The 13,305-nt window shown below is 38.7% G+C and overlaps 1 protein-coding gene across 4 annotated transcripts in view; it reads right to left on the minus strand.

Annotated features, from left to right (window-relative positions):
- Positions 1 to 13,305, minus strand: part of PRKN (parkin RBR E3 ubiquitin protein ligase) — a 1,341,418-nt gene that overhangs the window by 1,054,970 nt on the left and 273,143 nt on the right. The gene's annotated exons all lie outside the window — the stretch shown is intronic.

Here is a 13,305-nt window from a genome sequence, read left to right on the forward strand (position 1 = left end):
GAAATATTTGTTCTCTAGAAATGGAGTAACTGAAATGTCTTCCAATTTAAAATGAGTCTGACCCACTTTGATGACCACAGGTGTGCATTTAAAGTCCCAAGTTGCTAAACACTTAGGGCCAGATGGTGCCCTTTGGAATGAAAGCACTCTCAAATGGAGCGGGCCAGGGAACCTCAGTGTGCCCTGACTGTAATAGCATTTCCACCAGAGTATGGCCTTTACTTTTACGGCTTTCTTTTCCAGCTCCATTTATGAAAGTGTTTACAGATCTTCGATTTAGAAACTAAAAGAGTTAGTATTCACACACCAGGTAGTCCAAACTCCACGTCCAAACTCCACGTATGGAAGTAACAATTACATTTTATACTTTGTCCCCTTAATAGCGGACTTCTCCGTGCTCTGTGATCTCTGGATTATTGATATGAAACAAACTAAATATGAATATCAATAGGCACGTGGAAAATAGTCTGGCAGTTCCTTAGTTAAATGTATGTTATCATATGTCCCCGCAGGACCCAGAAATTCTGCTCCTATTGCATCCTGAAGGCAAACTAAAATATGTGTCCATGTGCACAAATAGCCATAGCAGCATTATTTATAATATATGAATGCATGTATTATTTATATAATGCATGCATTCTTTATAATAACTAAAATAAATTAAAAATTAACATAAAAGCTAAAATTGAGCATGGAGGAACTTAAGCATTTTATATGTATTTGTTCAGTCTTTACAAAAATACAAGAATAGGGGTGTCTGAGTGGATCAGTCGGTTAAGTGTCCAACTTTGGCTCAGGTCACGCATGATCTCATGGTTTGTGGGTTCGAGCCCCGCATCGGGCTCTGTGCTGACAGCTCAGAGCAAGAAGCCTGCTTTGGATTCTGTGTCTCCTTCTCTCTCTGCTGCTCCCCCACTTGTGCTCTGTCTCTGCCTCTCAAATAAATAAACATTAATAAAAAAAATACAAGGAGGTTACATAGATAAACCACTGTATAATAATACCACTTTTCTTATTCTCATTTTCCACATGAGGAAACTGAGGCACAGAAAGATTGAGCAAGTTCCTCAGTTCATAGCCAGCAAGTGGGACAGTTAGGAGTTTGAACCCAGGCAGTCGGGTCCTGGAAGCCCAGCTCTTAACGCTGAAACCCCATACCCAAAGGACACTGCCACGGTGTCCCAGTGGGTGACAGACCACCTTTGGGAGGTGAGGTGACAGGTGACTTTCATTTTCTGCTTTTGTCACTTTCAAACTCCTTATATAATCAACTATGACCTATATAAGAGAGACAGAGACAGAGAGGGAAAGGGAGAAAGGACTATTTTGCACAATAAGAAATAACTGCTTACTGCCCTCCTGATTTTGGAAATTTTCTGGAAATTATAGCATAAAGCATTACAGTGTGAGGTCAAAATTTTAGAGATAAATTTAAATCACACTGAATCCCTTATCTTTTATTAGTTAAAAGGTTGTAGTGGTAAGAATGTGGTGGTCCTCTTAGAATGACTTCGAGTTGGAAAGCTTAGATCCATGGGTCCCAAACTGAGCATGTCCCTGTCGCCTACAGAGTCACCCAGGGAGCCTGTCAGGGTATCTTTATGCAACTGCCAGAGATTCAGGGAGATTTGGGGAGGCCTCTCCATTCTCTGCAGGTCTCAAACACCTGCATTTATAGCAATCTTCCCCACCTCTACTCCAGGAAATTCTGATAAAGGGAGCCTATGGCAAATATTTGGAGAAAAAAAATATGGTACCATTATTTTTAAAAGAAAACCACCAAAGATACTATATTAAAATGTAGGGGACATTAAACAGAACAAACCTCTGTAGCTTTGGGTCATGGAAAGCATCAGCAAAATTAACAGCCACTAAGAGAGAAGTAGAAGAAAATGAGGCTACTTAGCACTTTTCTAGAGCCGGACAAATCTGGGATGCCTAATTCTCTACCTATGTACCCTTCTTTCCCGTTATTAAATTTGAAAAAAGAGAGGTGCAAAGTTAAGCCAAACCACGTGATCAAACTCAAGTTAAAAGTGAAGTCAAATCCACTACTCCAGTCCTACTAAAAGCGAGCATCCCTCCCACCCACCCTCCTCCCCATCAGGACACACTTCCCAGCAAGAGTCCACCACCAAGGTCCTCACAACCTATCCTGACGGCCAGAGAGAATCTGCTTAATACACCTCCAGGTAATTGCTAATAACTTAGGAAGGATACTCACTTGGCAACTTCATTACACACAATGTGTGATTAATGACAAGCTATATATTAGGAAGGAAGGAGGAAGCGTTTGAGTGCCTGACTCGTGCCAGGTGCTCTGTGAGGTGCTCCACAAACACTTTTATTTAACTCTGGCAACAACTGCAAGGTCAATATTATTATCCCTGTCTTCTCAGGTAAAGAAATGACGCTATGTGGATATTAACTAACTTGCCTGCCATCCATGACAAATAGGTGACAGATCTAAGAGCCAGTGTCATATATGTTGTCTTTCTCCTCTTGCACCAAATGGCATTGCCGCTGATGGGAGAGGCTGTTTGTGAATGCACGTAACCAGTAACTGACCCGGGTATGTGGCATTATCTGTGAAATAATAAAATACGTAAATATTGACCAAGTAAATGATGATACCAGGTCAGACACTAGAAAGTTATCAAATGCTTTGATTTACTATATACAAAGTATCCTCAAAGACCCCAGTGAATATATTTCACGTTTAAAAGTTCTTGACCTTCGGGGCACCTAGGTGGCTCAGTCGGTTAAGCCTCTGACTTTAGCTCAGGTCATGCTCTTGTGGTTTGTGAGTTCGAGCCCCACGTTGGGCTCTGTGCTGACAGCTCAGAGCCTGGAGCCTGCTTCAGATAATGTGCCTCTCTCTCTCTCCGCCCCTCCCCAACTTGTGCTTTCTCTCTCTCTCTCTTTCAAAAATAAATAAATATTTTAAAAAAATTTAAGTCTTTGACCTTCATTCGAGTATCTAGTATGCCTTGATAACAAGCAAACCTGGATCCAAAATTTCATTACCTTTTCAAACGTATTCCCTAAGGAGGAATAACTAAAATCAAATTGGCATCCGGCAAGCACTGAAACATAAAGGATTTTGATAATTAATTTTCCAGCAGAACTGTTCATATTTTACCTGACTAACCTTCAGTCTCAAAAATACTGATTGAGAAAACAAATCCAATCACAAGTTAGCAAAATCTTACATTTTCTACATAAGACAACAAAGAACCTTTCTTGGAGAACACACACAATATTATACTTAGTGATTTAAGCAATATCATAAATAATTATATCTTATTCATATTTGAAAAAATCATGAAAAATGTTTCAGCTTACAGTCCTGGGTTTTTTCATATGTTTATTTATACAGTCTGCTAATCCTCAGTAACATGGATTAATCTCAAAATATGCCAAAACAAAAAAGTTGGGTTGCATAAGAAAGCTGTAATATCATACCATTTATTTAAAGTTTAAAACATGCAAATTACTAGCATTCCATCATACTCATGGAATTGTAGATGTGTATACAAAAAGGGTATTAAAAATCTGGATGACAATGGCAAATTCAAACTTCAGGATCAAAGTTAAGTCTCTGGGGAAATGAGGAGGAGAAGAGAATCAGGGAGAAGTATACGCAGGGTGTCAGTTTCCCTTGTAATTTTTTTCTTAAGATGAATAGTGGGTATATTGGTGTTTGTTATATTATCCCCATACTCTTTTGCATTCCAGAAGTATTTTACAATAACAATTACAAATTCATTACCCCTCCGAATTTTATACGATGGTTTACATATAAACCATTCATTCATCTTTGACTTGTAATGGAAATTTGACTTGTAAAGGAAATCAATATTGCTAATGTCAGGCATCACAAAAGAACAAGCATACTAATCAAATTCGAAGCCACTAATACAATTTCCATGTATTTCTATTACAGGTTCCTATTTAGATTCTACATCTAACTTCATCTGGACTGGGAGTATACGTGCATATTCTCAAACTTTAATGGAAGAATGTGTCTCACTATTATATTATTCACAGGCACTGCGTGTCAAATACTGTGCCTCAAATTTATATTTCTGTTCTATCCTGTCCCCTCAAAAGACTCACATAACCAATCTCCCTCTAGATATCTCCACTTAAAACTTAATTGAAACCTCGGGGTGACTGGGTGGCTCAGTGGGCTAAGCATCCACCTTCAACTCAGGTCATGGTGTCACAGTTTGTAAGTTCAAGCCCCGCGTCAGGCTCTGTGCTGACAGCTCAGAGCCTGGAGCCTGCTTCAGATTCTGTGTCTCCCTCTCTCTCTCCCCGTCCCTTGCTCATGCTCTGCCTCTCTCTGTCTCTTAAAAATAAATAAATGTTAAAATTTTTTAAAAGTTATTTGAAACTGTAAACCCCTCAAATAAAATCTATTTGAAGCCCCTCCTCCAATGACATTTCTCTTTTTCCTCCACTCTTCCCTGTCCCTGTTCCCGGTGGCATCAACATTGAACATGTGTTCAAACCAAACATCTCTGTGTTATATTCAACTCTTCCCTTTCTCTCATAGCCCACAGTCAGTTACTTCATCACTACGTGCTACAGAAACAACCTCGAAAACATCATAAATCTGTACACTTGGGGCTGCTTCAACTTCTGGCTCTGCAGGTGAGTCCCACTGTGTCTCCCCCCAGTAACTACATTAGGCTCCAAACCAACCTCCTTGACTCCACCACATTCCAGCCACATTTACCCTTCTTTGTGGCCCCCAAATAGACCTCACTGATTCCGCCTGCTGGTGGGGGCACTGGCAGCTCCCTCTGGAATGCTTCCCCCCAGAAATTCCCAGGGCTGGCTCCTTCAGATCTCAGCTCAAATATCAGCATCGAAGAGAAGCCTTTCCTAAATTTCTTAAATATAAAGTAGTATCACCAGTCTTGAGCTCATTTTCTTTTCTCCTAAGCACTTACAATTACCTGAAATGTAGCATTATTATTAGTTTCACTGTTAGGATTGAGTTTGGTTGCATGTAGCAAAACACTGCCTACCGGAAGCATAACCAAATTGGGATTTCTTTTTTACAGGTAAAGAGAAGTCTAGACAGAAGCTGTCTAGGACTGGTCCTGGGGCTCCATGATGCCATCAGGCACCAGGTCCCTTATATCTTTCTGCTCTGCTCTTTTTAGCATGGGCCTTTGATCTCCATGATGCTCTGACAAAAACTGTAATCCCTTCTTACTGCTCATGGAACATAGGCTCCATGAGAATAGAGACCTTGCCTGTCTCGTCCATCATTGGAAGAATCTCAAGTCACATGCTAACAGCTCAATCCTTATTTGTATAATTGTTATAAACCAATGAACCAGGAATTCAGAAGTCCTGCATTTAGGGGGTCATCCTTCATCATGGTAGGTCACACACAACAGCCATCCCTCCCCCTTCACCAACCCTGCAGTGGTCTCCTAAATGCCTGGACACCCACTTCTCGTTCATCCCCCCCACTATATCACACCCTCCACACAAACTCATCATATAATTCCCTAAATAAAACTCTCCCTGAGAGCAGGGGCCCCCCTGTCCTGTTACCCGCTGTTCTCCCAGGACTGCGCCCAGGAGCACGTGCTGTGGACACCCAGGGGACATTCGTTAAAACAATCAGAGATATCTAAGCCTCTGAGCACTATGTTCCAGGCACCTGAGTAGTTGGCCCAGTCCACCCTTGTCATGATGCTGCCTTTCCTGTTCTTTCCTTTACACTGTGGTTAGTTGCAGGAAATAACTGCAGTTCTAAACTATTCCAGACCTTATAGTCTCCTCATACTTTATTATCTCTGCATAAGATGCCTTCTTCCCTTTTTAATACGGGACACTTTTATAGACATCTCTTAAGTCTCAGCTTCTGATTCTTCCCAGTTTAGCCGCCTTCCCTAATGCCTTCTCTACCGCCTCTGGGCCCAGTTGACTGTTCTGTCCATAGAGGGGCACTTTAATGACAGTAATGATCATGATGATGATGGTAAAATTGCAATAGCAGCAACTGACAGTAGAGAGAATGTACAAATTCATGTAATAGTCATAGCAACTTTCTGAGGTAGGCAATGTCTCTTTTTCTCACTTTAGGGGAAGAAATGGAGCCATAGGGAGGTTAGCTAGCGCTCTGATGTTGGCAAAGCTGGCAAATGACAGAGCCTGCATTCAAACCCACCTGGTCGGCTTCTATAATCTATGCACTGTGACCTACACAAGTTTGTCGCCTGGTGGTAAGGCTGTTGGGAGCAGGGGCCATGCCTTACTTTGTGCCACCTATGGGTTCCCAATAAAAGAATGTTAAATGAATGCAATTAAAAAAAACAAACAAAAACAGTCGTACAGCTGCAGAATGAGAAAACTGGCTCAAATGTAGACTAGTGAAGGAGAGTTAGGGGTCTAATATTGACTGTGCGACTGTATAAGCCATCTCACTGATCCTAAGAGAAAGTACGGGGCCACATGAATAGCATGTTATTAAGGGACATGCAGTTACTTGGTCCAGCATGGATCAGGCCAGTTCCAGAGTCTAGTGCCCTTGCCACTATTCAAAAATGGCCAATGGAGCTTGTCCAAAGATGGAAGTAAAATAAAACGGAGGTAAAGGCAAAGGAAAAAGAAAAAAATCCGGGGAGATCAATGATCTCCAAACACTTAAAAGGTTTGGTGAACAGAGGTTTCTTCCGATTAAAAGGGGCAGAACAAGCCCTAAGGTGGAAGGAACAAAGACAAGGGCTGAACCAGCCCACACCCACACCTAACAACAGAGTCTGAGCACCTTTCCCAATTCTACCTCCAGTGTTATCACATCAGTCCTGTGAAAACTATCGGTCAGGGTGGGAGGGTTTACACCACAGCAACGCCAGAGTTACCTGGGACCTCTCTATTCTGGAGAACCAGTTTCCCAGCAGACCACTGCACTTAACCCATTAGTGTCAGTGGAAAAACTGAGGACAGTGCCTTGTGGAGGGTGGGCAGTGATTAGGCGAGCTGTAGAGGGCGAGACAGGGACATTGTAAGCAGAATATAAATCATGAGTACACAAACAAATTTCATAAGAGGCCAGAATGGGATGTGGAAACAGTTGTCAATCTTTTGGGCTGTTTTAATTTTTTTTTTAATTTTTCTGGTATCCATAAAAACACTATTTATAAATCAAACTCAATTATTCAAAGAAATGCTTTGAATCTTAGCATTCTCCCATCAGTGTCTTGTGTCAAATAAATAAAACCAAAATAATACAAGCCCTAAAAAGAGCCCAGTACTTTTGAATAAGAGGTTGTTCACGGCAAACATCTTCTACCTGAAGCGAAGTTGAAAATACCAAGTCAACCAACAAACCCTAAAAGACTATCAAGAAACACTGTATTTTTCAAAGTCATAAGAAATCTAGAGGTGTATTTTCTAGTCAAACCAAGTCTTACAAGTGATTAGTAAATGTATTGCTATTTTCAAATAGTAATATCCCTTGGTATTTGTTTTCTACGCCTTCAAAAATTTATTAAGCTTTCAATGGTACCTTTTTAATAAACTGAAATCAATCATAAGAAGAATCTCCCCCTTTACTGTAACTAATTTAGTCTTTTAATAGCTCATATACCCTTTTACAGAGAAGCTGCTTCCTAGCGGCGAATAGGACTGAATAACCGACATTCAATTTTTTATGTATATATTTTGTATATATATGTAAAGCCACAGGACAGAGATAAACTCAGCAATCATATACAACATTTTATGATACAAGCAATATATGAAAGTTGACATAGAAGAAATTAACTTTTTCCTTTTAAAGCACTCAAAAAAAGATACCAACCCAAAAAGATACTAATTTAATCGGCAAGGCAAGAGCCACATCACTACCTTTAAATGGACTACAAAATAATAGATTATGTAAATTTAGCATTTCCATTCTGCTTTTGAATTACAGAGGTGACAAAGGAGTCAGTTAAGTAGGCCATATAATGTGTTTTCTCTTTAGAGTGTCTCCTAATCCTCTTGTCCTGTACTTTAAATTGGAGTGACTCACAAACTCTTAGGAGCAATCTCAAGTAAACGGATTTTGAATAGTAAGTACTCTTGTAAAATTGCTTACAGAATAAAATGGTGTGCCCAGATATATTCAGCACACTAAAGAAAAAGGTAAACTCCATTAGAATAAGATATACTATAACATAAAAATTGGCCGTAAGACTTAGATCAAAGGAGCTCCTGCAAGTAAGACTTACTGAGGTCAGCCATTCTGAGGTTAGCCTGAGTAAAGAAATAGGAAATTCAACATGGGGTAAATTTGTTCTCTTTTGGGATATTTCAAAACAAAATAAATTTCAGGATGAATCTATTGCACATTGGAAATAAAAGGCTCTTCTTTTCTTTTGTGAATTATTCATTAAATGAAATTAATGATATTTACAGTTTTGCTTATGCATCAAAGGTTTAATTTCATTTAAAACTCAAAACAACCCCATTGAAATACGGGCACTATTGCTATTTCCATTTTGTACATGAGAAAAATTGAGTATGAAAAATGTAAAAATCTTGCCCATCCCAGAAAGTCTGACTTTGAGAGTGATTCATATCTACTTCATTATAACTGTGTACTGGAAAGTCAAATAGAGTTCTAACTAAATGACTTCACCTAGCAAATGACATTCTTGAAGTCTTAACTTCTCTGTTATATATGGCAATAAGTGTAGGTTGGAGACGACATCATGAAAAACTCCTGTAATAATATATATGATATGTTATATATATTATTATATATAATCATAATATAACAATATGATGTAATGTAATATAATACAATGTAGTGTAATATGTGTATTATGTATGTATCAGCCATTTAGACTTCTATAGAACAGCATGCATCTCAATTTTGCTCAAAATGAGAATTAACTGAGGAGCAAAACAGGCAAATGGAGGGAGGAGGTGTTAATCTACTTTTGCAGGTTCTGAAGTTCTTAGTGTCCAACTTTTAAATAACAATAGAAATATCTTAGTAAGTTTTTGTTTTTATTTTCTCTCCTATCAGAACAGTGTTTTGATGAATTATGCATAAATAGAATGCAAACACACAGATCCATTTCCCTTTGAAATACTTAAGGATGTAAAAATGAACAGAAAATATCCTTGGCAACACGGGTACTGAGCTTTCAAAAGCCCACATGTTTGAACTAAAGTTTGTGATATACTCCAAAACATAGACATCAGTCACTTCTCACATTCCTCACTTCTCTCTCTAATGTCAGGACGTTTTATCAGTTTAAAAGGCACAGCTCTGTGCCATTAATTAGGCTACATAGTAAATGACAAAGGAGTGGCACTTCCAAATGCAAACTGACCAGATCCAACAACAGGATAGGAAATATTCGAAGGCAAAATAAAATCTAATGACAGAATCAAACCCTCAATTAAATACCTTTACACACATGCACAAAATTTGTAACTTTCTTCCCAAGAACTGCATTCCCCAAATGAACATGTGCTTGTCTGTGTAAAGACACATATGCACAAAAGGCTGCATTTTAAAAATCCACAAATCATTGAGACAACAGCACTACTGGCATTAACTTTACAATCATGAACTTGAACCACAAATCAGGGATGGTTGAAGTTTTGCTTCCATTCAAATGAGTTTGTGTGTCCTCTGTTTTAGCTCATATCCAAAGAATGCTGTCTTAGCACATCCTTCAAGCCCTCAGCAAGGCTAGAATGGCAACACCCACTTTTCCAAAGGTAATTACATTTAATTCCACTTCTACTGCTAAGTGGTTTATGAGCATTGTGCTCTTATCAGTGTGAATCCTAATAACTGGAGGGAAAGGGTGCCTGGGTGATTCAGTTAGTTGAGGGTCCGCCTTCGGCCCAGGTCATGATCTCATGGTTTATGGGTTCAAGCCCTGTGTCAGGCTCTGTGCTGACAGCTCAGGGCCTGGAACCTGCTTCAGATTTTGTGTCTCCCTCTCTCTGCCCCTCCCCTGCTCACTCTCACTCTCTGTCTCTCTGTCTCTCTCTCTCTCAAAAATAAAAATAAACATTAAAAAAATAAATTATGGAAACTTTAAAAAAATAATTGGAGGGGAAAAGTTAATATAACATATTACAACAGGAAAGTAAAACTCTCCTGGTCCCGTTTAAAGTTGTTTCCTCTTTCTTACGGGCACCACTGAAATTCTAACTAAAGTAAATTATTTTATTATGGGCTTATCTCCCATTTAATTCACACCTAAAGAAAATAAAAGGGAGCAGAGGAAATATTTACCAATGTTCATCTAGAAATTAATGAGAACTACGGCTCTAGCCCACAAACAGAAAATGAAGAATGCATACTTCCGTGTGTATCAGTCATAAGTGTGTTTTGTATATAAGCTCTAAAGGGCTTTTTTCATATAAAATTTTTCATTGTTCTCTGACAATAATCCCAAGCTTGTTACAATTACTTGGTAAGAGGGAAGAAGGAAAGACAAGAATTGGGGTGAGCAGTATTTTGGTTTAAGGTGAACGGTATAGACACAAATTCTCATTTCTTTACTTCTCTAAAGGATAATGGCCATATCAAACAAAATCTTAAACACAGTCAGGTCAACTGCATGATGGAATCTGAATCCAATAACAGAGACAACAGAATAGACTATTTGAAACGAGGACTTCTGTGAATAGTAATAAAATTTCACATTGTGCAATCATTCTTCCACTTGTCAAGTTTCTTATGAGACAGGCTTTTCCCCTAGATACTCTAATAAAATGCATCCTATCTTAAGATTTAGGGGATTGGTTTGCTCCAGAGTCTTACTCCCTCACACATTGTCTACCTCGGAAAATGAGCACAATCAGGACAATGGAAAACATCTTTGAGAGACATGAGCCCATTAAATAAACCTGCAGACTATATCTTCAGCCTCTTATAAGCTAAAAGATTCTCAACTTTTTTTTTCCTTCAAGTCTGCGTTTATTCATGGCAATCCTCAAAGAGATTTTATAAGTCCACAGGGACACACAAATGTCAAGACTCCCTTCCAACAGAAAAATAACATTTCTGAGGGTTACTGAGTTATGCAAAAAATAAGTTAATTCAGAGATTCTTTCCAAACGACACATATAAACATTAGACACCAGCAGATTAAATAAGGGACTTCTGGAAGTGAGCACTTGCTGGGCAGACATTACCATCCTCTGATTCCACATTCTGACACTTTGTGGTGCTTACCAGCTGCCATAATAATGCCCCCGTACCTTGAAGGAACTCAACAGGGTGTCTACGTTTACCTAAATGAATGAGGCCAGCAGTAAGTTCCATTAGCAAGTCAACCCTTTGGAAAACATGTGTGCATTATTCCTGAGCTGTTCGAAGGTCTCATGCAACTGTACTTTGGCATACAAAGAAATCACTGCTTTATGTATGTAACCTGGCTTCCTTTTGTCTTACAATCAGAGGGAAAAAAATAAATTTAAGTAAAACATATTGGCCATTTATATTGTCATTTGTATAATTCCTCTTATATACAAACCAAAAAAACCACAGAGGATCTGCATTCTATGTTCTAATTTAATCTAGCCTCTGTCTTGTATTCAAGAAAGCAAAAAAAAAAAAAAAAAATTAAATTAGTTTATAAATGAAATCATTTCATCCCTAAATTCCTTCTATTACATAAATGCATAGTACCAGTAAAAGAGGAACATTTTTTTCTAAGTGAATGTTTTCTGTAACCATTAAAACCACAATGGTTACATAAGATGTCCATTTAATTCCTAAAACTAAGTTCCTGACTCTCAAATCAACTTGGAAAATATGTACAGCTAGAAGACACAGTTGTTAAGAACTGCTTATTTTTGTTTATCTTAATATTTGGTAAAGACTTTAAAAATAAATACTAATCATGTCCATTCAGACTGATAAGGTGCTAAACATTCTGTTTAAGAATTCAAGAAAGATGGCTTAATATTTCTATAAGTACTACATTTTATTGGCTCTACATGTTTCGTGTGAATTAGTCTTTAAATGTCTCTGAGAATCAGTTAAATTATTTTTAGGAAATACTGTCCCATTAAAATAGTTGCAAATAACAAGCTTATGTATTTTCTACAGGAAGAGATAGTTTCTATCCCTCCGTGGAAGATGGCAGAAAAAGTTGTTTGTTTTTGTTTTAACTAAACTTCATCTTAAGATACATATACGTTCACATGTCTTTGTAAGAAATAATACAGAGAGATCCTAGGTTTCCTGCTCCGAGTTTCCCAATGGTGGCACCTTGCAAAACTATAATACAACATCACAATCACACTATCAGCAGTCAAGATGCAGAACACCCATCTCTCCACGGGGCCCCCTGCCCTCCTGTTGACCTTTCACTGCCAGTACTCTCCCCTCCTGCCCCCACTCTCACCCCCCAACACCTAGAGGCCACTCCTCTCCCCTCCATTTCTTTAACTTCATTTCACAACTGTCATACAGATGGAATCATTCAGCATGTGACCTTTGAATTTTAGCATTTTTTCCCTCCATGCAATTTCCTTGAGATCCATCCAAAATGTTGTGCGTATCAATAGTTCACTCCTTCTCATTGTTGAGTATGATACGGTTGTACCACGGTTTGTTTAATCATTCACCACTGAAGGACATCAGGGTTATTTCCAGTTTTTCCCTAATGTGAAGGCAGCTGCTATAAACATTCACGTACCGGGTTTTGTGTGACCACACGTTTGCATCCCTCTGAGATGAATAACCGCAAGTGTGGCTACTGTGTTGCATGGTAAAGTGTATGCTTAGTTTTTAAGAAACTGCCACACTCTTCTCCAGCGTAACCGTACCAATTTTAAGAAATCGCTATTCCACCTCCGTCTGCAGGAACCACCACCCCGATCAGTCAGCAGCCTTCAACATGCACACTAGACCCTTCACGAGCAAAAAGGTGATGACTCCCTGAAAGCTCAGATAATGGTTAGCATTTTTGGCCATAAAGTATTTTTTAAACTCAAGTGTGTATATTGGTCGCACACCTAACAGACTACAGTATAGTGCAAACATGACTCTATATGCAGTGGGAAACCAAAAAAATCATGTGACTTTATCGTTGTATCTGCATGATTGTGGTGATCTGGAACAGAACCTGCAATATCTCTGGGGTATGCGTGTGCATTTTCTCTAGCTGCTTTCAAAATGTTTTCCTTGCCGTTAGGTTTTAGAAGTTTAATTAGAACGTGTGTATTGCTTTGATTTTTTTTTTTTGGTATTGCTTTGAATTTGTCAAAATTCTGGATTCTCTCAGCTTCATGAATCTGCAGCTTTATGTG

The sequence above is a fragment of the Felis catus genome, chromosome B2 (assembly GCF_018350175.1).
Source record: "Felis catus isolate Fca126 chromosome B2, F.catus_Fca126_mat1.0, whole genome shotgun sequence".
NCBI lineage: Eukaryota > Metazoa > Chordata > Mammalia > Carnivora > Felidae > Felis > Felis catus.